General features: G+C 37.1%; 1 protein-coding gene across 1 annotated transcript in view; it reads right to left on the bottom strand.

Annotated features, from left to right (window-relative positions):
- Positions 1-24,799, bottom strand: part of LOC120474748 (serine/threonine-protein kinase H1) — a 117,315-nt gene that overhangs the window by 53,259 nt on the left and 39,257 nt on the right. Inside the window, 1 exon segment of the mRNA XM_089122349.1 lies at positions 17,299-17,370. The gene's annotated coding sequence lies outside the window, so the exon portion shown is untranslated.

Below are 24,799 nucleotides of genomic sequence, written 5' to 3'. Positions count from 1 at the left end.
TCATGCCGAGTCGACCGATATCCAATTTTCCCAGATCGGCCATTTTGGCTGTCGGCCATTTTGAATTATGTGCTAAAATGCTGTATTTTTTGAACGCATGAACGAATTGTTACGAAACTCGGTATGGGTCATCAGTACGATGCCCTGAAGGAGCCTGAGAAGTTTCGAAACAGCGCCACCTAGTGGTGAATTGTTTTATTCAAACGCTTATAACTTTGGGTGTGGTACACTTATTTTCACGGGAGTCATATTTTTGAGGTCCTGAATCGTTGCCGAGTCCAACGATACCAAATATGTCGGGTTTTGTCTCACGGATGGCGTAGCGTAGCGATTTAGCGCGAAAAAAACACTTGGCGATATCTTCAAAACCGCTGTTCCGATCGAGACGAAACCACCGTCAGAAACACGGAATCATAGCTTGTTAACTATATGCTAATGCCCAAATGCGAAAATATTGATAGTAAGGGGTAGTAAAATTCAAACAAAGTCATGTGTCAGTCATTTTTTACGTGTTTTTTCATATAAATGTTTATAACTCGGAAGTGAATTGAGATATTTGCACCAAAATTGACACACATATGTATGGGGTCACTCTGAGGACACATAAAAAAAATTGTGGGACTGAGCCTCTTGGTGGCGCTATAATAGAACAAAACGTAAAATTCCCATTGACTTCAATAGAGTTTTGTGAATTAAAATGCTATACTAAACAAATGCTTTGGTCTAACATTACGAAACTCAGTGTGTGCCATAAGCAGCATGCCCTGAAGGTACTCAAAAGATTTTGAGACAGCGCCACCTGTTGGTCAAAAGTTATAATTAATTTCTGAGAACGCTAATTACTTTTGAATAAATTTGCTTATGGAAACGAAACTGATCTTAATAGATTCGTTGGGTTATGCTGAAAACATAGATATCAGGTTTTCCATAATCAGACAAACTTCCTGTTCGCCATCTTTATTTCTTTGAAAAACCTTCTTTTTCGAACTCCTCCTAGACCGTTTGTCCGATTTTCACGAAAATTGAATCGTATCATCTCCAGACCGTGCCGACTAAAAGTTATGAATTGCACTATGATAGACAAAACCGTTTTCGTATACCACAGCATCAAATTTTAGGCATGCTGCCAAAATTACTATTTAGGCTTTATCTCTGCAATGCCTTCACATTTTGACACCAAACTTTGCATGTGTCATTGTCACCTCACTCTGACCACATCACATCTATTTCGTAACTGCGCCACCTATTGTTCGAAAGTGATAACCCATTAAATCATCTTATAAGTTAATGTTTATGTGATTTTTTTAGCCATTTGCCCAAAGTTCTCTCAAAATGCCCTTAATTGCTCCTTGCTGCAGTTGGTCTGCCACTCCTTGCCATTTTGGCATATGTTGCCGCTTCTTGCGCTTGGCCCCGGTAATGGCTGCTTGCAGCTATATTTATTATTATTATTCTTCTTCCGACTGGGCGTCTATGGCAGCCCATAGACCGGTTTGCGGGAAAGTTGTTTTGGTTTGACATTCTGATAGAGGACAGTCCCAACTTTAAATACACCAATTTTGGTGTCTCTAACTCATTCCCTCTAGCGCCACCAACTGTCCAAAGTTTCACTTTTATTATGCTAATAACTTTTGAACCGTAAGGCCTATCAACAAAATTCTTTTTTCCTCTTGTTCCTGAGCTCATGTCGATTCGATCGCACCCTATGACGTCATTTTCCGTCATAAAAAAACGGCCGCCATTTTGAATTTTCTAAAAAACCTACTTTTGCGAACTCGTCCTAGACGGTTTGTCCGATTTTCACCAAAATCGCACCGGATCATCTCCAGGCAGTGCTGACAAAAAGTTATGGAATTCAAGATGATTCGAATAACCGTTTTCGATAAACGCGTAAACAAAATTTACGTAGCGCTTGCAAAAACAGACGTGAGGTTGTATCTCCGCAACGCTTACTCGTTTTCACACCAAACTTGGTACGTGTTATCACAAGCATGACCTGAGGCTACGTGCTGCGTTTCGGCGCAGCGCCACCTAGTGGTCCGGAGATATGAAAAATGGCTATTTTTGCTCGTAACTTCTGAACGGTTTCTCCAAAAATCAAAAACTTGGTCTCGTTAGATTCAGGGCGTCATGCCGAGTCGACCGATATCCAATTTTCCCAGATCGGCCATTTTGGCTGTCGGCCATTTTGAATTATGTGCTAAAATGCTGTATTTTTTGAACGCATGAACGAATTGTTACGAAACTCGTTATGGGTCATCAGTACGATGCCCTGAAGGAGCCTGAGAAGTTTCGAAACAGCGCCACCTAGTGGTGAATTGTTTTATTCAAACGCTTATAACTTTGGGTGTGGTACACTTATTTTCACGGGAGTCATATTTTTGAGGTCCTGAATCGTTGCCGAGTCCAACGATACCAAATATGTCGGGTTTCGTCTCACGGATGGCGTAGCGTAGCGATTTAGCGCGAAAAAAACACTTGGCGATATCTTCAAAACCGCTGTTCCGATCGAGACGAAACCACCGCCACAAACACGGAATCATAGCTTGTTAACTATACACTAATGCCCAAATGCGTAAATATTGATAGTAAGGGGTAGTAAAATTCAAACAAAGTCATGTGTCAGTCATTTTTTACGTGTTTTTTCATATAAATGTTTATAACTCGGAAGTAAATTGAGATATTTGCACCAAAATTGACACACATATTTATGGGGTCACTCTGAGGACACATACAAAAAAATTGTGGGACTGAGCCTCTTGGTGGCGCTATAATAGAACAAAACGTGAAATTCCCATTGACTTCAATACAGTTTTGTGAAATACAATGCTATACTAAACAAATGCTTTGGTCTAACATTACGAAACTCAGTGTGTGCCATAAGCAGCATGCCCTGAAGGTACTCAAAAGATTTTGAGACAGCGCCACCTGTTGGTCAAAAGTTATAATTAATTTCTGAGAACGCTAATAACGTTTGAATAAATTTGCCTATTGCAATGAAACTGATCTTAATAGATTCCTTGCGTTATCCCGAAAACATAGATATCAGGTTTTGCATAATCAGCCAAACTTCCTGTCCGCCATCTTTATTTCTTTGAAAAGCCTTCTTTTTCGAACTCCTCCTAGACCGTTTGTCCGATTTTCACGAAAATTTAATCGCATCATCTCCAGACCGTGCCGACTAAAAGTTATGAATTGCACGATGATAGACAAAACCGTTTTCGTATACCACAGCATCAAAGTTTAGGCATGCTGCCAAAATTACTATTTAGGCTTTATCTCTGCAATGCCTTCACATTTTGACACCAAACTTTGCATGTGTCATTGTCACCTCCCTCTGACCACATCACATCTATTTCGTAACTGCGCCACCTATTGTTCGAAAGTGATAACCCATTAAATCATCTTATAAGTTAATGTTTATGTGATTTTTTTAGCCATTTGCCCAAAGTTCTCTCAAAATGCCCTTAATTGCTCCTTGCTGCAGTTGGTCTGCCACTCCTTGCCATTTTGGCATATGTTGCCGCTTCTTGCGCTTGGCCCCGGTAATGGCTGCTTGCAGCTATATTTCATATATAGTTTCATGGGCTTTATTTTTATCAGTTGTCAAAAGATCGCGTAGATCACGTTTACAAGCCAGCGTCTTTATAGTAACGTAAGCCTATTGGCTACTGTTTTAAATAATGGATATGCTAATTCAATTCAATGTTTGTTGGTAGATAAAAGCCATATCGCCAATATTATAATATCAAGCTACCATAGATGAATCTGCAAATTTGAAAAATCGATTTGGATGATAGCCTGAGGCAAGACATTTTCACCAGAAAAATAAATAACAAACATGACTATCAACCTGCAGAAATAGGACAGTCATCCTGACCGATTATTTTGTCCGTCTAATCGTGTATTATTTACTTGCAAGAATGTAGCCCCTACCAAGGGTACAAGGTAACCCCTAGTGTAGCCCCTCAGTAATCAGTATACTTTCAAGTCTCGAGCTGGCGCGAGCTGCCCGCCCCGGCTCTACAGGGATGCTTGAGTGTGTTAAGCTCCCTCAAATGATAACAATGCAGTCTACACTGGATGTGGCGAGGGGCTAAGCTACACAACACATTACCAACAGTAAACTGATCGCGTGCGCGCTCTGTTTCTGACGCACTTCACATTTGGTTTTACTTGCTGCTTCAGCCATGACAACATTCAGAGGTTAAAATAAATAAATAAAAACGCTCGTTGGGCTCTCGCGTCGGAATTTGAGGAAGTGGTGGAAGTGACGTATGCAGTAAAGCAGTCAAATTTTGTAGTTCTTTTTGTGCTTGGGTTCCTACCCGCTCCCCGAAGTTACATAGTGCCAATAAAAGCGATACAGACACTGTCAGGCTATGGCAGACCTGTCATTCAACCTATTGTAAGTCGATGTACCATCTCAAGGGTTTTGGAAAAATATTATAAAGGTTGAAAAAACTACATAGTGCTGCTTTTATCAGCTTCATTCTTAATATGAGTTTCAACTTTCTCTAAGCTCATGTTGGCTCTGCTTTCATTTCATATGACAAATACTTAATATTAGCAGAGACACAAAAATTTTGGAGAACTATATGCCAATTTGGTTGGTTGGAAATTTTAGAAATTTGAAATTTTGATTAATTTTGAAAGATTACATTATAACACTGTAGCAGACCTCAAACCTTCATCCGCAACAGCAAAATCATAGCCAAAATTCTTTTGTTACTGAAGTTCTGCTAAGAACCAATACAGAGCCTCTACTTGAAGAGATCACAGTGTAGTTTAATTAGAAATTTGACTAAATGAAATGTGCTGCATGTGCTGTGGAGAGAGGGAGAGAGAGAGAGAGAGAGAGAGAGAGAGGGGGGGAGGTAGAGGTGTTTCTCTTTGCATGAGGCAAACATAAAACTGCAGAACATAACATAATGTATGAGGGATATACATTGAATGTCAGGTGCTAAAAAAATAACATAAAATTATGTTATTTTGGGGATTCCTATGGGGAAAATCGAGAGAGCAAGAGAGAGAGAGAGAGAGGGGGAAGGACATCTGTTCCTAAAGCAGTCCCATGCAGCTGTGAAATCTGCAGTTCTAGCACTTTCAATAGTTTTCATTAAGTAATATCATACCCTCCGACCTTTCATGCTCTTATTACTTATTATTTGCCCAGATGACTGAAATCTACTCATGAGGAAAAGTCACTATCGCTTCATTAAGTGTTGGTGCAGTGCTACTTCATTTCATAACTGGTTCAAGCATTGATCAAAGGCTAAATTTAATTCCACTGAAAACTCTTCGAATCCCACCAAAGAGGAGCATGTGTTAAATGCTCTGGCCTGTTCTCTGCCTCAAGATGGAGTACATGAGACACCGTGTTTCCATGGAATCGAGTCTGGCGGCATGGTAACCAATGTCCCCAGGGCAGTGCTTCAGTTGATGTTCTAATGACTAAACATGGAATATCTGTGTTACTAAAGGCAACATCTACATATTTAAACATATATAAAGAGACTCTTATAGAATAGAGTTTATAAATCAGCATAAAGATGATCTGGTTGCGGCTGGTATTACCTTGTACCCAACATACTCATAAAGACACTGTCACATTAAGCGGCTGGGAAATAGTATATACCACAAAAATAGACTGCCGTGGAATAAAATGAATTCAAATAATGAAATTTTACTCTCTATTACAACATTTCTGTCCATCCAAAAGTAACAATACTCAATTCCATTTATACCATGGTCTGTCCAACCCGATCTCACGACCAAGTCGTGCTAATTCGACGAATGATTAAAAAGTGGCTAATTCGTAACAATTCATACGACCTCACTCGTAAGAATTAATACGATTTTGCTAAATCGTATATTTTACGAATTGGCCAATTGTATGAATTCGTACGAATGACCTACCCCTTACCCCGCCTCTAAACCTACCCATCACGTGGGTTTAGCCAAATCGTACGAATTAGTACGAGTGAGGTCGTACGAATTAGTACGAATTAGACACTTTTTAATCATGCGTCGAATTCGTACGAATTGGTCGTGAGATAGTGTTGGTCTGTCCGAATACTCGATTCTGATTGGCTGGAAAGTGTGCAATAGGACCGTTTAATGCACAGGTTCCAAGTCAGTTTAATCATTGATCTATATGAATGTGCTACTTTCATTAAAGCGTAAGTGCACACATTCGCGCTGCGTCTGGCATGCACACACACACACACAGTCGTGACTTCCTAGTTGATTTCTCCAACGATTCATTGTACTATGGAAGTCAAGCATCAAGTTACGTGATTGTATGGGTCGGGAAACGGTGCTTTGCCTCCACGTCGTGCATTAAAATAGTCTTATGAATGCCTAACCGTGGATTATCCCCTTATATGGGAATACATAGGCCTATACACAACTCAGAAAACAAAGCATGGATATCGTGTTAAGTTATTACAAGCTCCTCAATCAAAAATGTGTACATTTTGACACCATGTTTGAATATTTGATACTACTAGTACTAACCTGGGTAAACTTACAGCAGTTTTAATTCATCAAATCAAAAGAACAGGTATTGTTACACAATGCAATAGCCTGCAGGAAAATAAACAACAGCGAATAAATATTTGCGGCATTGCATTGTTGCAGATTGTTGATGTTGTAGACAAATTAGGCTACTTCCAAAATAAACTTGGGTGAATAAAAATTGCTTGCATTATTCATGACACAATGCAAGCTCATTATAGCTATCATGAACTCTTACGATTATAAATCAGCCACTTTTTGAGGTATAATAAATAACATGGGCATTATAGTGTTCCGGTAGCCTACAATATTTTTTTAAAATTGCCCTCATCCTTGTAATATTATGAAAAAGATGAAAAAGGAAATTAAAAAAGGGCAAAAGACTGTGACTGGCAGAGAAGAGCAAAAGATAAAGAAAACAGTGTAATGAGCTTAAAAACACTTCTGCACCATAATAACACCCTGAATACTTAATCATAGGCTCTGTTCCAACATATAGCAGATACCCTGCTGCTTATTATACATATAGAAAGCTGCTTGTGTGTCATAGAACTTCATAAGGGAGCGATTTCACAATGACATTAGAGTGAGTTAATTTTATACTTTATACACAAATACTGCATTACATTTGAAGAGTTCAGATGCAAAAGCCTCTAAATGCCATTTGAAATTTTCTTCTTTAATGACGATTTTTGTCAAACTTGTATATTTAAGTTCAGTAATTTCACTTAAATAACAATTAATAGGTAATTATCATTGCCATGAAATCACTGAACTTAAATATACAAGCTTGATAAAAATGATCATTCTAGAAGAAAATTTCAAATGGCACTTAGAGGCTTTTGCATCTGAACTCTTCATTTATTTATTTATTTTTTTAAATATAGGATATATACACAAAAATATCTGTTAAAAAGTTTGGGGTCGGTAAGATATGTATATATTTTAAACATATAACATTGAGTCTTTTATATGCTCATCTCAGGCTGCATTTATTTGACGAAAAAGACAGTATTATTATAATTTAATAATCGTTTAAAAATCAACGTTGAAAGTTCAAAAGAACAGCATGCTTTTTTTTGGAAACAATAATGTTTTTAATGTAATTTTTTGATAAATGTAATGCCTTACTGAATACAATAATAATACATCATTTTATAAATGCATTCAGGGATTGCCATCTACTAATGTGACAGTTTTATAATCTAAAAAGGCACGCAGCAACTATATGGCCCAACTTTTGGTGTGTCAGCAGCATGTGTGAGGACTCGGAGCATGTCTTAAAATACTGCCTGTAGGCAGCGGATTGGATTTTTGATCAGAGCAATGTAGATGTCGTGTTCTGTTTTTAGTGAAGATATATGGGTTAATTACGCTGCAGTGAATACTCCCCGAGGTCTATGCAGCAATGCAAATGTATGTGGTTAACATCAGGTTAACCTCCTGCTCCCAGCTCCTGTCTTGTTAGTATGCACTCACCTGCTTCCAGATGTTTGTACAAACACTTCTTCAAATGTATGAACAGAACCTTGCCTGTTTCTCTCTCTTTTTCTGTCTCAAACGTGTGATAACTAATCAGAGCCGAGTGTTTGCTTCTCCTCTCGATATCACCTGCCACACTAGAATGCAGATCAGTACCTGACAAATAGCTTGTCACTCAAAAGGTGCGGGCTTATTATTTAGAGACAAAGACACACTTACACACTCTTGTCTGGGACATGTGAATGAGAAGGCGGCACTCGATTTCACACTTTAATGAAAGGTTTTCAAATGGGTTCAAATAGGTTTTTTTTTGTCATTGTGATCCATTCTCTTGAAAATAAATGAGTCAAGATTGACAAAGACACCAGTCATCTGCTCAATGCTCACTTCACAAAGGGTCTGAAAATACATTTAAAGATGGTTTAGAGATGGAGATTTGAAGATACTGTAACAGTCACACACACACACACGGAATAAACTTGACCTTGCCCTAAAAGATAGCTCACTAGGTATTGGAACAGAGCCTTTCTCGCTATCTATGAATGCACAATGTATTCTCATCATGTGCATGCACACAGTAGATACTGATACGCTTCTGAGTTTGCATTAAGTAACAAGATGGTGCATTTAATTTCCTTTCTTGCCCTTTACATCATGTTTTCTAAGAGGACTTTTGGTATTCACAGCGCACAGCTTGAGAAAGGATAGTGGTCATTCATCAGTCCTGTCAAATTTCACACTGCAAACACATACAGGTTTATCCACTCAAACGGCACTTCCAAACCTCCTTTCGCTCCTCACTCAACATTCCTCCAAATTATGAATTATGCTAATGGCTCCTGAAAGACCATAATGAGAAGTGAAATGGCAAAAGAGAAGTCATTGAACCACACAGATAAACACAAGGGGATGTTAATGGCCACTGGAATGAAAAGTCAATGGGAAACATGAATGTCTCGATCCGCTGGACCATCGCGGGTCCATTTGTATCCCAGTGGACTATAGCTAATGTGCAATCACGGCTTCAAACACAAGAACCCATGAATAATGCACTTGAGGATGTTTGCTCTCTGAAATGACGCAGATCCAGATCCTCGCGAGCTGCCTGAGGGATCAGACCCTAACCTAAGAGAACCGTTATCGAGTTTGTATTGAGCGTAATGAAAGCAAGCGGAGACCCATTAGCGGTGGGTGTTAATTTAGCCTGAGGACAAATTGCAAGAGTCATATATATTTAAAGCTAATTCCTCACCCTTTACGTGGGGTGGTACTGATCTTTCAGTCTTTACTATCAGGAAATTAGCACTGAATTTGATACTGTGCAAGGAAATATAAATATTATAATATTATAATGTGGTATCGGTTATATTCATGCCCTGTGAAACATGAATGTATTGGATTGTGGGTGTTTTTTTATATATTAAAAGCATTTTAAGTCTGAAGAATCACCTAAGTCCAAGCATATCCTCGCAAATTCTGCAGTCAGTGCAGTTTAGTTTTGGTATGTAATTAATAATAATAATAATAATATAAAAAAAACTGACAAGCCTTACTTTATAGATGCAAGTCATAATAATAACAATGAATTGGCATACTTGATGTATACACACACTTTTCATTCCATTCTTAATGGGGACTTTCCATAGACATAATGATTTTTATACTGTACAATCTGTATATTCTATCCCCAACACTATCCCCCCAAAAAGTACAAAAGCTGTCACTGGGGCTGTACCTTTTCAAAAGTACCTAAATGGTGCATATTGGTACCTTAATGGTACATATTAGCACCTAAAATGTACATAATAGCACCTAAAATATACATTTTAACACCTAAAATTTACATAATAGCACCTAAAATATACATATTAACACTTAAAATGTACATAATAGCATGTAAAATGTCCATATTAGCACCTAAAATGTCCATATTAGCACCTAAATGTCCATATTAGCACCTAAAAATGTACATATTAGCATCTAAATGTCCATATTAGCACCTAAAATGTCCATATTAGCACCTAAAATGTACGTATTAGCACTTAAATGTCCATATTAGCACCTAAAATGTACATATTAGCACTTAAATGTCCATATTAGCACCTAAAATGTCCATATTAGCACCTAAAATGTATTAGCACCTAAATGTCCATATAACACCTAAAATGTACATATTATTACCTAAAATGGACAAAAGCTTTCCCTTTTGAAAAGGTACAGCCCCAGTGATGGCTTTTGTACCTTTTTTCTGAGAGTGTGAACCCTAAACTTACCCATCCTGGAAAACTTTCTGCATTTTTACAACTTTCAAAAAACTAATTCTGTATGATTTATACATTCAAAAAAATAACTATTTGAATGAACATAAAAAAAAAAAAAAAAAAAAATATGGAAAGGTTTTCCACATGATTAACTTGCTTTATTTCAGCATAATGCAATTCTGTTATTCCAATTTAATGTACTTACGTTGGGTCAACTTAATGTATTAAGGTTGATTCAACCTATTTACTATGGTTGAGCACAGCTTAATTTACTATTGTCAGTGAATTTAAAAAGGCTCCCTGATATGATTCAGGTATTCAAATTCATATTATTAATTCATCCAATACAATAAAATTTATTTTAGAATCACCCTAATATATTTCTAGACTATAACCAAGTCTTAGTAACCAATAGCACTTTTTAACATCTTAAATTATAAGATTCGCATGCTTCATCATAAAAAGCATTTGCTGATAGTATTGCTGAGTTTCCACCCTAACCAAATGCTCCACTCTTCTCCACAATGGTAACCCACTGTAATTTAAATAGTACTAATAATTGCAATGTAATTGAACTTTAAACACAATTATGCACTATAAAGTCTTCCCTTTTTCTCATTTTCTCAAAAACGCATAAAATATCTCTTAAAGGATTAGTTCACTTTTGAAAAAACTTTTGCTGAAAATTTACTCACCCCCATGTCATCCAAGATGTCCATGTCTTTCTTTCCTCAGTCGAAAAGAAATTAAGGTTTTTGATGAAAACATTCCAGGATTTTTCTCCTTATAATGGGCTTCCATGGGAACCAGGTCCAACCGAGGTCCAAACGACAGTTATAACAGTTTCAGATGCAGCTTCAAATGTCTTTAAACGACACCAGACGAGGAATAAGGGTCTTATCATGCGAAACGATCGGTTATTTCAAAGCTTATTCCAAAAATGTAAGTTTTCTAAGGACAAATGCTAGCCTTTCTCCATTCTGTGAGGCGCGTTTGCAACGTCACGTAATACGTAATTACGTTCAAAAGGTCACGGGCGACGTAGCCAGAAGTACAGAGTCAGAGTGTTTACAAGTTGAACGCATAGGTTGAACGTAAAAAGCTAACTCAAACGCCGTTTACAAAAAAAGAATTAAAAGGTAAAACAACGATGTCGGACGATTTTGATTCTGTACTTCCGGCTACGTCGCCCGTGACCTTTTGAACGTAATTACGTATTACGTGACGTTGCAAACGCGCCTCACAATATATATTACAAGGCTAGCATTTGTCCTTAGAAAAGTTACATTTTTGGAATAATCTTTGAAATAACCGATCGTTTCGCATGATAAGACCCTTATTCATCGTCTGGTGTCGTTTAAAGACATTTGAAGCTGCATCTGAAACTGTTATTAACTGTCGTTTGGACCTCGGTTGGAACTGGTTCCCATTAAAGTACATTATAAGGAGAAAAATCCTGGAATGTTTTCATCAAAAACCTTAATTTCTTTTCGACTAAGGAAAGAAAGACATGGACATCTTGGATGACATGGGGGTGAGTTAATTATCAGCAAAAGGTTTTTTCAAAAGTGAACTAATCCTTTAATTCAGCCATGTGCAAAGCATGCTGGGAACCAACAAGCACAGCCCAGTTTCAGTTAATACAACACAAATCATTCATGTAATCCAACATAAACGGATTAAGTAAACTTAAATTTTACATATTTAAGTAGATCGAACACAATCAAATTAAGTTTGGACAAAGACAATTCTGTTGCTTAAGCTCGTTTTAATTAAGCAATTTCGACAAGCAGCAAAAATCATTTTTTTGAGCTTGTGTATCTCAATTTAGGTCTCCATGATGACACGAGTCCACATGAGTTTGTGTGCATTTGGTTAAAGTCTCTGTACCGGGATAGAAAAACATGTACACACACACACATAAAATCTCAGCGTGGCACAGATCCTTTATATATTATGATTTCTGCTTTATTTATCCCTTATGCCTTATTCATTCCACACAGAATAGATTTAAGGCAGAAACGAAAGATCAGCTGACAGCTGTCCTGTGAAATGCTAAAGAATGGTGTTCTGTTTATCTGTCCCCAGTAACTGCAAATAAAGCGCGCTTTCCCTTTGGCAGAGCAGATCACACTGTTTATATTAGCTCTAATTTGTCTTTGTGTTTGACGCCTGTTATGTCGGTCTTTCATCTGCACAGTATGGATCCTAGAGTGCTAAAATAAGTGTGTTGAGTAGTCATGTGACCTACATCAGGCATCTAGATGAAAATACACAAATCACATGGCATGCTGTATATTAAAGGAACCATGTCCTCTCCATTTGCTCTCAATTTAATCTCATTGCCTTCTCTGAGGAAAAAGTCAAGATATTAAAAACATTTTCTTTTCTTTAGGGAATAAGAGAGAGGAAGAAAAATGAGAAAGAGACTAAAGGGTCAGAGGTAATTAACCTTAAACGACTGTTTACTTAAACGATCCTCCAGGGTCATTAAGATTGGAGCGCGCTGAAGTCTGCAGTTCATAAAAACATGTTTAATTTTTCATTTGCTGGAACGCTATACTAACACATTCAGCCGTAATATTTCATTGCCGCTGGATATTTCCAATACTAGATTCTGCAGCTAGATTGGCCACTTTTGTGGGTGAGGTTTGAGGAATCATTGGGCTGGGGGAAAAAAAAAGGAGCACATGCATACGCACAGGCACACACACACACACACACACACACACACACACACACACACACACACACACACACAAAAGCTGAGTAAACACGGGTTCCTCTCCTCTTCAGCTGTGTTATTCACTCTCTGCTGCTCTAAGAGACTGTGTACACACTGTAACACAGACTCATGTAAAATGAATGATGTGTTTAAACTGACCAATGTCCATCACAGGCAGTGCCTTTATAAGGGTTGATTTATGCTTTTGTCAGATTCAAACATTTACTCAAACATTTCTATGTTCAGAGTACCTCTTGTATGGTTTCTTAGTCCTTACAAATGTATAAGTAAACTCTGCACATAATGGACATTTGCTAATTACAATTGTAAATTATAAAATGGAAAGTTCTGATTGGAAAATGCATATAAACACACTTGTAATCGGCTGGCTGCTATTAATCTGTATTAATTTACCATGGTGATACATTGCCACATAAATAGCCCACAAAATTAAGATATTGAGGTGAATTAAAAAAGTTATGAATTATGAATGCACAAAAAACATAGTACTGATAAAATTGCACCGCTTTTCAAATTAAAAATGCAGGAGACTTGACAAGAATTGAGTATCATATTTTACATTACAGCATGTAGTGATATGTATTCTAGTATATTAGTATAGTTTAAACAGACAGCAAACAGGGGAATAGCCAGTTATTCAATAAAACCCTAAGAAATCTACTGTAATATAAGATAGAAATCTATAAAATAACATAAGATATGGTATATGATCTAGCCATTCTTGACCCCCTTGGTGCGATTGACAGAGCATTTGTGCCTTCATACCTCAAGATGTTTTGATAAGTAAAACATCAGTTATGCAGATGCTAATTGTTACTTCTCACAGTAAATTGTTATTTCTCACAGAGCCCATTTTAAATTCTGCTTCTTGAAAATAAACAACAGAATTATGCTTGCAAAACCCATTTGAGATCTGTGTTCTCAAATAAACCTTGAAACTCCTCTGACAATAAATCTCCAGAATTCACCTGCTGAGAGATTTAGCAAGCGTTCTCGGCAATACACTTAAAGAAACAGTCGACCCAAAATGACTATTGCACTCCATCTGAGATGCTAGAGCCTTGGGATTCTATTTGACACACATTGGCATATTTTAAGCTCACATCTTATTGACAAAAGCATCTCATGTGCACGCCTCACTCCTTCAGGAATGTTAACAGTATTGTAATATTCTCTCGCACTAATCGGACAGGCTGCTCATACATAGTCAAGCCGCCCTGCGCCTCCCCGTTCTCCTCAGCGTGAGCTGTCAAACTCAAAGCCTTTGATAATACTGCTTCCAACTCTTTGAAGTAATTTAAATACTGTTGGCTCCGTGTTGAATTAAATGCAATTGGATGGATATACGTCTGCACAACGAAAATGAAAAGAGTGGGTGTGAACTGTCAAAACGCGTCTTTTTGGGCATCAAACCGAGCTGAGCCATTGAAAACAAATTCACAATTAATTAAAACTTTAGAGAGTTCTCTGGCCTGTAGAGTATATATATAGCATGCGATTTGACATGTTAGTCAAATTAAAAGCAACATACAATCCCAATTGAACAATTCACCATAGAAATATATGGCCCGATCTCACACCCTGTACAATGCAGCGCCAGGCGAGACAAGTGTTTTTTGCTAGTTACAGTCCGACGCAGTTATCATTTTCACATCCTCCACCATATTGTTTAAATAGACACTTTTTTATGCCCATTTGTGTCCCATGGGTGTGCCGGCCTAAAAACGAGGTGTGTTCAGGAGTATTGTTGGCGCGTTGCTATTTTGAGGGAACTGAAATAGACTGCGCCATTGGTCAACACAAACCTGGTCTAAAGTCAATGGCCAATATTTTGTTTGTTATTTAAAGAGCGCATTAGTAATGTGTGCCTATAGGTGGGTCAACAACCAAAATAAAAGGGTTACAATGTAAAAGATTATTATTGTGTACGTAAAGATGTGGTGGAATCCGGCTTTTTAGATGGCCTGCTTGCATGCTCTGGAGGGGCTCATTGCACGCTCATTTAAATAGCAATTCAGCATAGCGCGAGCGCAACTGGCTTTTTAAAGGGAATGGGAGATGAGACTCTGGTTGGTTTATCACATTTTACGCTCAAAACACACCTATTACTCAATTTTTCCCATTGTTAAACTAGCAAAAGTCAGATATGATCTAAGTGAACCCTGTGATTTAGACCAGATCGTTAAATTAGGGCTATTTAGATCTATACAGGGGAAATTAACTGCTCTAACCCTCAAAAAACCTGTAAAAATGTCAAAATAAAATTTAAATTGTACTTAATGGTTAAATCCAGCCCATTCTTATCCCAAGGCATCATCTAACTGACGCTTTTGACCATGTGCCAACATCCGACGCACTTGGCACCCTTTAGCATCATTAAGAGATACGCCACCTAGTGGTCTAACCCTAACCCTACCCCAGACCTAAACCTACCCTCGTCATCTAACTGACGCTAAAGGTTGCCATGTGTGTCGGATTTAGACGCATGGTCAAAAGAGTCAGTTAGATGACTCCCTAGGATGAGAATGCGTAGTTAACTCTTATGGTTAATTATTTTCTATAATGCATATTATTTTCAAAGAAAAATAACAATAAATAACATTTTTTTTTTTTGCGGCCATCATAAAGCCCTCTTATTTTTGATGATCCAATCAATTCCTGATAAATAAAATTAAGTCCCACTCTATTTTTCCTCACTGAATATTCAGTACCTTTTTCATTTTCAAAGAAAAATAACAATAAATAAAAAAATTTTTTTTGCGGCCATCATAAAGCCCTCTTATTTTTGATGATCCAGTCAATTCCTGATAAATAAAATCAAGTCCCACTCTATTTTTCCTCACTGAATATTCAGTACCTTTTAAAAAAAACACATCAAACTGAAGTAAATTTGTTGTAAATGTGGTTTATGTTAACCTTCACAACTTGAAATCAGTATAAACCAGCAGAACCGTGAACAGTGTGAAGGAATGAAAGGGGGAATATAACGGGTAATGAATTTGGCAAGTATTGTTCTGAGACAAGGTGAGATTACACTTGCAAACTTCACTTTACTTTGCAGTCTCACACATCGACTTGAAGATAGATACAATCAGGTGCACAATACCCAGAAGTCTTTTATCTGCGTGGATGGCATTTCAGTGTGTGACAGGAGGGTATGGAAACCCATTTCTGTCTCAGAGTGAAAAAACAAAACGGTAATTGTAAGAAATAAAGCCAAGTTTTGTTACTGTTAACTAAAATTAAATGCAAGTAAATTTGTTTTGATGCATTTTATATTACCGGCAAAGAGATGTATGTGAGAGATCATGAGGAGTGAGGGATGCTGGCTGATCCATGCAGGCCGTTTATATCATCTTTGGCAGGAAACTTTTATTTATAATCCAGAAATGCAGTGATTTGCTGTCATATTTCTCCACCAGACCGCGAATGTGTTAAAATTAAGAAGAGGCACAGTTTACATAAGGAGAAAAGCTGGGGGACACTTAGAGGTGATTTTCAAGTACAAATTTGGAGTCCAAGAGTGGAGAATGGTGGGAAATGACCCATCATCACCATCACCTGCCCACTTGCCACAGATTCTCGGTAAGAGGATCTGGCAACCACACGCACATCATCAGACAGCTGCGCTCGCACATTCACACTCGTACTCGCATTTGGCCTCGCTCTTATTCTCATGCAAGCACCAACACACACAAGCGTGTGTGTGGGCATACATTAGACAGCAAGACCCACTCGGCTGGCACCAAACCCAAACACACAGGGGAATGGCAGCTGTGGTTCCCCATCTGGGCCGCTGTATGTTTGCGCCAATGCTGGGGTAGATGACGCTTAGAAACTCTAGATTTCAAAGCTACAAACTTCGTCACACTTTATATAGGTCCTTAACTACTACATGGACGTACATCAAAAGAAAGTGCAATTGGCTTCATATTGTATTGCAAAATATTTGTTTTGAACGAAAGTCTTGTGAGTAATTGATGACACTAACCTTTAAACCACAACGTTTGATTTTGATAATGCATTAGAATGGTAGTGTTTATTGCCACCGTATTAATAAAATGTAGGAACAGTCAGCAGAAAGCCATTCCTTTCTGAACACAAATCCTTGTGATTCATTAACAAATCTGATTGAATCACTCGGTTTAATTGCTTGAAATTGTGCTTGAGGAACCAAAACACTCAACGATGGAAGAACATGAGAGATTCTTACAGTCTTGTGCATTGATTATATAACAAAAAATGGATGGACCTACTTCATTAACAGCAATTTAGAAGAAAATCACTCACCCCAACTGGAAGATACAGCTTTCGGCGAAGACCATGTTGGGTCAACTTTCATGCTGAAGCCCAAGGAGACATCTTAAAGACAAACAGAAGATGAGAAAGAATTATGAGAAGTTTCATGATAATGACAGGCCGGCAGAACAATGTTAAACACAGATTTATTTCTCTGTGACGAAGATTAAGCGAGCACACTGAAAATACTGGTTCTAGTGTCATAACACTCCTCCGAAATCCCATCTTTGAAGCTCGCATCCCAACTGGCTCTTTAATCTCTGACCTTGATTCCAGCGAGGCTTGTTTAAGGCTAAGCAGATGCCATGAAAGGCTCTGAGGAATCAGAAATACTTTAATAAAACCACTTTGAAGATTCAAAGATTTTTTTTCTCTCGTCAAAACTAAAAATTCAACAGCCCTCCCTCCCTCCGTCCATTCTTTTTTCTCGAAGGCCTCCCTCTCTCTTTTATGTCACGGAGCCGAAACTTCGGGATCTGCCATCAGGCCACTATCAGTGAGTGGAGAGAGCGATTAAGCGGTTGATAAGCAGTCAGGCATGGCCGACCTCCACAGCGGGACACCGATACTCAGCCCAGAGCAAACCGCTCTCCCAGCAGCCCTTAATGGACAATATTATGTGAAATTGTCCCTATTGTTGAGAAGCATGGAGTCAGGAAGGATCACGGCGAAAGAGAAGCCTGTTCGATTAGACTGGATTCTGAGTGGTTCCCTTTGTGTAAACAGGGCATGGATGTATAGCAATCAAGTGCTTCAAGAGCAGTTAAGGATTTGGAGAGGAAACCAACATGTATTTGTAAGTACAGTGTTGAGGAAAAAACAATTAGCTAACCAACAAGCCATCCAAATGAACGATTCGCAAGAATGAATCAGACTTACCAACACTAGGCTACATATCGGCTGAATGTACGATATACAACTAGATATCAAAAAACAACTACATTTTGGAAATAAGCTATTAAATTAAATGATTGGAAAAGCAACACTGTTGTGAAAGTAGCTGAACTGCTTATAAATCAAATTAGCAGCATCAGCAGCTTCCAAGCCCTCAATCAGGTCATGGCGTCTATACGAACCCAATCGACATTTACTTAATAATAATAATAAAAAAGGTTCCCTTCATCTCAGTGGAATAAGATTTTGTAACTTTTCATACATTATGTATCTATACACACACACACACACAAAAAAAAAAAAACTGGGCTTGATTCGGTTGTTCTGAAAGTATGTAAAAAAAATGTTTACACTTCTGGTCTTCGGGGCTAATATGACCCCACATTGAAATGAATAGGAAATGTGAAAAAATAAATGAATAAATAAATACATTTTCTTCATGTATCAAAAAAAAAAAAAAAAAAAAAAAAATCCGTCATGAACCTGAATTTTTTTTACACAGAAATGAAGACCTAGTACTAGAGCATAAATGCAATGTGTCATAAAAAAAATATTTCATATGCAAGCGAAAGGTGTAGTTGAGGAATTGTGTGGTATATGGATACAAAAGTACTTTATATCTCCAAAAACACAGCAGTAATGAATAGATGAAAAGTAAACAAAAAATGGTATATTATTTGTTTGATTAAAAATGTATATTTTTTGTACAATTACTCAATCAATTGTTGGGGTCGTATAGACCCCGAAGCCCAGAAGTGTAAACAGGAAACGTAGACCATTTGAAGGTTGAAAATAAACTCTTTCACAAAAATACTTTCTATAGAATGGATTTGACAAAAACGTTTTCTCTGGTGTAAGAGAAAACAAAATACAACTAATTTTAAGCTTCTTGAACCACATTTTTAAATAACAGCATCTACATTTCAGTATAGCCCACCTGCTGATAATGTACATATCAGTGTCTATCCAAACATATATAAATGCTCTTGTGCTAACCGCTTCTTACATATGCATATGAATATTAATAGGATTTCTGTCTGAAAGAACGAGCTACACTACCACAACACCTAAAAATGTTTTCTGCCACATAACTCATCTTGAGAGGTCAAATAACTGAGTTGCTCTTTGTACTTGAGCGTCTCGGCTCATCAGTTCACCATATGGCCATGAATGCCGATTTAGGCCTTTGAAACATATATTACATATACTGTTATTATGCAGGATCTCTTTTGTGATATGTGTGCTAATTCGGGACCTTGAAGTGACCAACTTTAAAAAAAAAACGTTAACATTTTCTTCAATTACTTGCTTTTAAACCAAAATGACTGTTAAGGTGAGGGAAGCCTCATGTGCATTTAAAATAAGCTGTGCATTCTGAGTAAATACAGCTTTTGCAACATATAAACAACTAATACTTCATTGAATAGTTAATATTTAACCAGTGCCGAATTCCCATTAGTTCAAGTGAGAAATAGGCCTAGTCATATTTTGACATCTTTCATATTTTAAATGTTCATCTAAAGTAACTAGACTAAAACAAACTGAAAATCAAAGTATATTTGAAAATATTAGTATGTATTTGATCAAGAAACACTATTATAAGATTCAACAAAGGTATAATGTTGGACCTGTGATGTTTATGCACACAATATGGGCATTATATTTAAGCCAAGCTTACAACAGCAAAACTGACATGAAGACAAACAGCCTCTTCAGTGGAACATCAGTACAGCAATAAACCAGATCTTGTGTTTGAAATCTTTTCCTGTTTGTTATTTCATGAATATACCGCTTATTGTTTCATATCCTCATTTTCTTCCTGTTTAATGAGCTATTTTTCTGCACACTAGGAACAGGCAGTAGACAAGTCATTAATTAAGATATTTTAACCATCTTTTGTCATTATGATTTTATCACGCCAGTTTCTATACAGAATGAAATGAATCAATGAACTACTGCAAAATACAACAAAACCAACTTACTGATGTTTGTGCTATTTTTGTCCCTCCAAAATGGTGTCACTTCCTGGAAGAACATCCATATATACACTAGATGTCGCCTTGGGGTTCTAAGCATGTGTCAACACTGCCGCCATCTTGGAACAGGCGTCTTGTCATAGAAAGTAGCTAGGTAACGCTGCTATCTCCACCTGTACTTCGAATTAATTGATTTTCGGACTTTTGAGCTGTGTATGGATGTTCACACGAACGAAATCTGAACTAGGAAGAATGTTTAAAATATTCTTTAAAAAATTTTATTTTTCCTCTGAACTCAATGATAAATACATGACTGACCATTGGAACGAACCAAAAAAACTAGAAAATCACATTCATGAGGATTTACAGTGAGTTTATTTCCGTTCAACCTTTGCCTACATTGACGCGCTGATGCATTAAAGTGGAGGGGCTCCCCTTTTCCAAGATGGCGGCTCTATTGACACATTCGTTCCAATGAACTGCCGTAGCTAAGGTAACATCTAGTGTATATATCTATGGGATCTGATGACAAAGGCTGTGTTCCACTTCAAATTTTATTATATTAGATATTACGAGGATTTTAGGATATCGCAAGAGTCTACGGAAAGTGATAGAGGACAAAAAAGTACAGTAGGTATAGATAGATTGCTTATAGAAGAAAAAATATAATATAATTTGATTTAAAACTTGTATATAAAGACATTTTTAAAATAAAAATAAGTATATGTGCACATTTAAATAAATATAAACATACAAATATAAATAAGCATATATTATAAATAATTCTTTTACATAAGACTTACTTCAATGCAAATACATACAATCAGCCAATCACATGGCAGCAACTCATTGTATTTAGGCATGGACAGATCGACGATCTACTGAAGATCAAACTCAACATCAGAATGGGGAAGAAAGGTGATTTAAGAGACTTTTAACGTGGAATGGTTATCGGTGCATATGGGTTGGTCTGATTATTTCAGAAACTGCTGATACTGGGATTTACACACGCAACCATCTATAGGGTTTACAGAGAATGGTTATAAAAAAAGAAAATATCCAGTGAGCAGCAGATCTGTGGGTAAAATGCCTTGTTAATCAATTACAGAATGGCCAGACTGGTTCAGTTGATAGAAAGGCAACAATAACTCAAATAACCACTCGTTACAACCGATTTCTGCAGAAGAACATCTCTGACTGACAACAGATGAGCCACAGCAGAAGAAGACACACCGGTTACAGAACAAATCTGCCGCAAATGCATGATGATGTCCTGTTATATGGACCAAAATCTCTGAGGAACATTTCCGGTACCTTGTTGAATCTATGCCATGAAGAATTAAGCCAGTTCTAAAAGCAAAAGGGGGGCCATTCCAGCAGTAGTACAGCGTACCTAGTAAAGAGTGTGTATATATACATGCATATATATGTAGTTTAATGTTTCATCTAATGCGCTGTGACAAAAAGGAACACCTGGCATTTTCTGTCTCAATACAATCATTTATAACATCCAAGTGCTCTGGAGCCATAAAATATTTGATTTGACTCTGCATGGAAGAATGCTAATATTGATTTTTTCTCGAATGTAGCCAGCTGTGCGTATTGACCTGGTATTGATGGGATTCAGTCGGCCATTCATACCACAACATATGCCACACATCTACTGCAACACCTGAGATTGCAGTTATTTTTATCATGTGGTGAAAATAGCATCAGATTTGCTGTGTCGGCGTTGGCATGTGGTCTTTGAACACGTGACTTCTGAGCTGGCATGTATGTGTGTTTTCCATTACAGTGGGGTTCAAAATGTCCTTTGTATTGTGGTTTTGAACAATGTGTAGGCTATATATGTGAGATGATGTATAGTGTGCCTGTGGAAAATCAAGAGGGGAAAGAAAGTGTCAGTATGGTTGTTACACTGTCACATCTGCATCCTCCTTTAACATATTCAAACGAATGACATCAGAAAGGCGTACCCATGCCTAGTCGAAGTGTAATGTGATTCAGCTCTCGGGCTGACGATGCACAGTGATCGACAGTCAGATCCCTGCGCACACAATGGAAATCAAGCTGAGAGCTGATGAAAAATGTGCGTGGGAAGCTGTGATGCATTCTGGGAAATGGCTTCGGCCGATCAGTCTCCTGCGGCTCTCGAGTGTAAAAGAAGAGAAAGAGGAGATTCCTCAGCATGTGGTTTATGTTTGTAAACCTGAAAGTAACATCAGTTGTGATAAACGTGTTAGTCCTCCTCGTTGCCTCTCAAGAACTGCATGCATTTTCCATACAATGTGGACTAGTTCATGGAAACTACATAAAAAACATATATTAAAACTAGGTACAAATTGCTTAAAATATTCAATTACACTGCAGCTCTTAAATTTCAATATCCTTTCTGTGTATTCAAACTGATTTGTTTGTAAAGACATTCTTCGTATCTTTGAATAATGCATTAATTTCTTCAGGCCTCGATTTTATTCCCGTGATCATAAGTTGAATTTTCAGGATCATTACTCCAGTCTTCAGTGATCCTTCAGAAATCATTCTAATGCTGATTTGTGCTGCTCAAGAAACATTTCTTATTATTATCAGTGTTGAAAAGTGCTCAATATTTACAGTATGTGGAAACCATGATACACCATTCAAAAGTTTGGAGTTAAATCGTATGTACATCATACATCATGTCGTTCCAAACCCGTAAGACTTTCGTTTAACTTCGGAAAACAAATGAAAATATTTTTTTTTATGAAATCTGAGAGATTTCTATCCCTCTGTGAGTAAAAGTAAATTAAAGACTATGAAGCGATTATGTCTCTTCAGAAAACATGGACTAAACCGCTCAATTCATTTGGATTAGTTTTTCGATCTCTTTATGAACTTTTTGAAGCGTCAAAGGAGTAGTTGTGTAGCTGTCAATAAAAGGACAGAAATAAAAATATCTTCAAAGATAAATGAAAGTCTTCCGGGTTTTGAACGACATAAGGGTGAGTAAATGAGGACAAAATTTTAAAAGGGTGGTAAAGTATGATTTCACTTTTCTAACTTTAGTTAGTGTGTAATGTTGCTGTTTGAGCATAAACAACATTATCAAAGTTACAACGCTCAAAGTTCAAAGCAAAGGGAGATATTTGCTTTTATACAAATCGTTTAAGGACTAGCCTACTACAAACGGCTGGCAGGGACTACACCCACCCTAAAATTTACATAAACGACGCAGTCCATGTTGAAAAGAGGAAGAGCTGTTGTATAAGAGTACATTTGTGAGTCGACTCAAACTTTAGCATCCATATTTTCAGAAAAAAAATTCACCCTGTGTGCATCTCACAACAGTTCCTATGAGCGATTTATAGACTATCATGACAGAGTATGCTAATTGAAGATAGTTAACTCCACATCAGCAACATATATTCATTAACTAACCATTCAGAGACGTCCTGTTGCATTCTACATGTTGTCACTTCTTCTGGAGTCTCTCCATCTTAGACTGACTCCTTTATAATATTAAAGGGAGAACAGTTTCTGTGATTTTATTGTGTCTGCATGAGTTGATCTCAGCTGCTAACATAGGCAAGCTCTTGAAACCCCGCCCTCTGCAGCAGCTCATTTGCATTTAAAGAGCCAGGCACAAAACTTAAACAAGCTATATAAAAATATCTGTGGGGTAGATTGTGCTAAAACTTGACACACACACACACACACACACACACACACACACACACACACACACACACAGTGGACATCAGAGATTTATTTTACATCTTGTGAAAATGGCATTTTACCACCCATTTAAAACTTTAAGCAGCAAAAAAAAAAAAAAAAAAAAAAATTTCAACATTGATAATACCAAGGATCATTATTACTAAATCAGCATAGCCTATTAGAATGAGTTCTGAAACACCATGCGACACTGTAGGCTAGAGTAACTGGAGTTGCAATATATATATATATATATATATATATATATATATATATATATATATATATATATATATATATATATGAAGAGTTCAGATGCAAAAGCCTCTAAATGCCATTTTAAATTTTCTTCTTTAATGATGATTTTTATAAAACTTGTATATTTAAGTTCAGTAATTTCACTTAAATAACAATTAATGGGTAATTATCATTGCCATTTAAGTGAAATCACTGAACTTAAATATACAAGCTTGATAAAAATGATCATTCTAGAAGAAAATTTCAAATGGCACTTAGAGGCTTTTGCATCTGAACTCTTCATATATATATATTTGTATATATTTGTATATACAAATTAAATCTACCCCCTAGACTAACAACAGGAGTTTCATCCAAATGAGAATCTAAACTAAGAATGCATTTAAAATGTCATCGTTTTACTCAGAGTTGCATCACTATAATTGCAACCATCTAGATGTGCACATATAGTGGTATTTTAAAAGACATTTCCTCAAAGAAGAAATGAGTTATTAATGAAAGCTGTTGGCAAGTTAACAAGTGTCAGTCTAAATGCCCCCCTCGAGGGCTGAAGTAATCGACATTTGTTTTGCTTTGTTGTGATAGATACAGAGGTACCCTGGGGCCGCTATTAGTAAAACTGTCACACACTCTCTGAAAAGAAGTCAGAAATGAGCGTGCAAAGGGGCTGA

Source organism: Pimephales promelas, chromosome 17, assembly GCF_988280905.1.
Source record: "Pimephales promelas chromosome 17, fPimPro1.hap1.1, whole genome shotgun sequence".
Classification (NCBI taxonomy): Eukaryota; Metazoa; Chordata; class Actinopteri; order Cypriniformes; family Leuciscidae; genus Pimephales; species Pimephales promelas.
The sequence above is the reverse complement of the archived record's forward strand: the minus strand, read 5'-3'. Positions and strand labels throughout refer to the sequence as shown.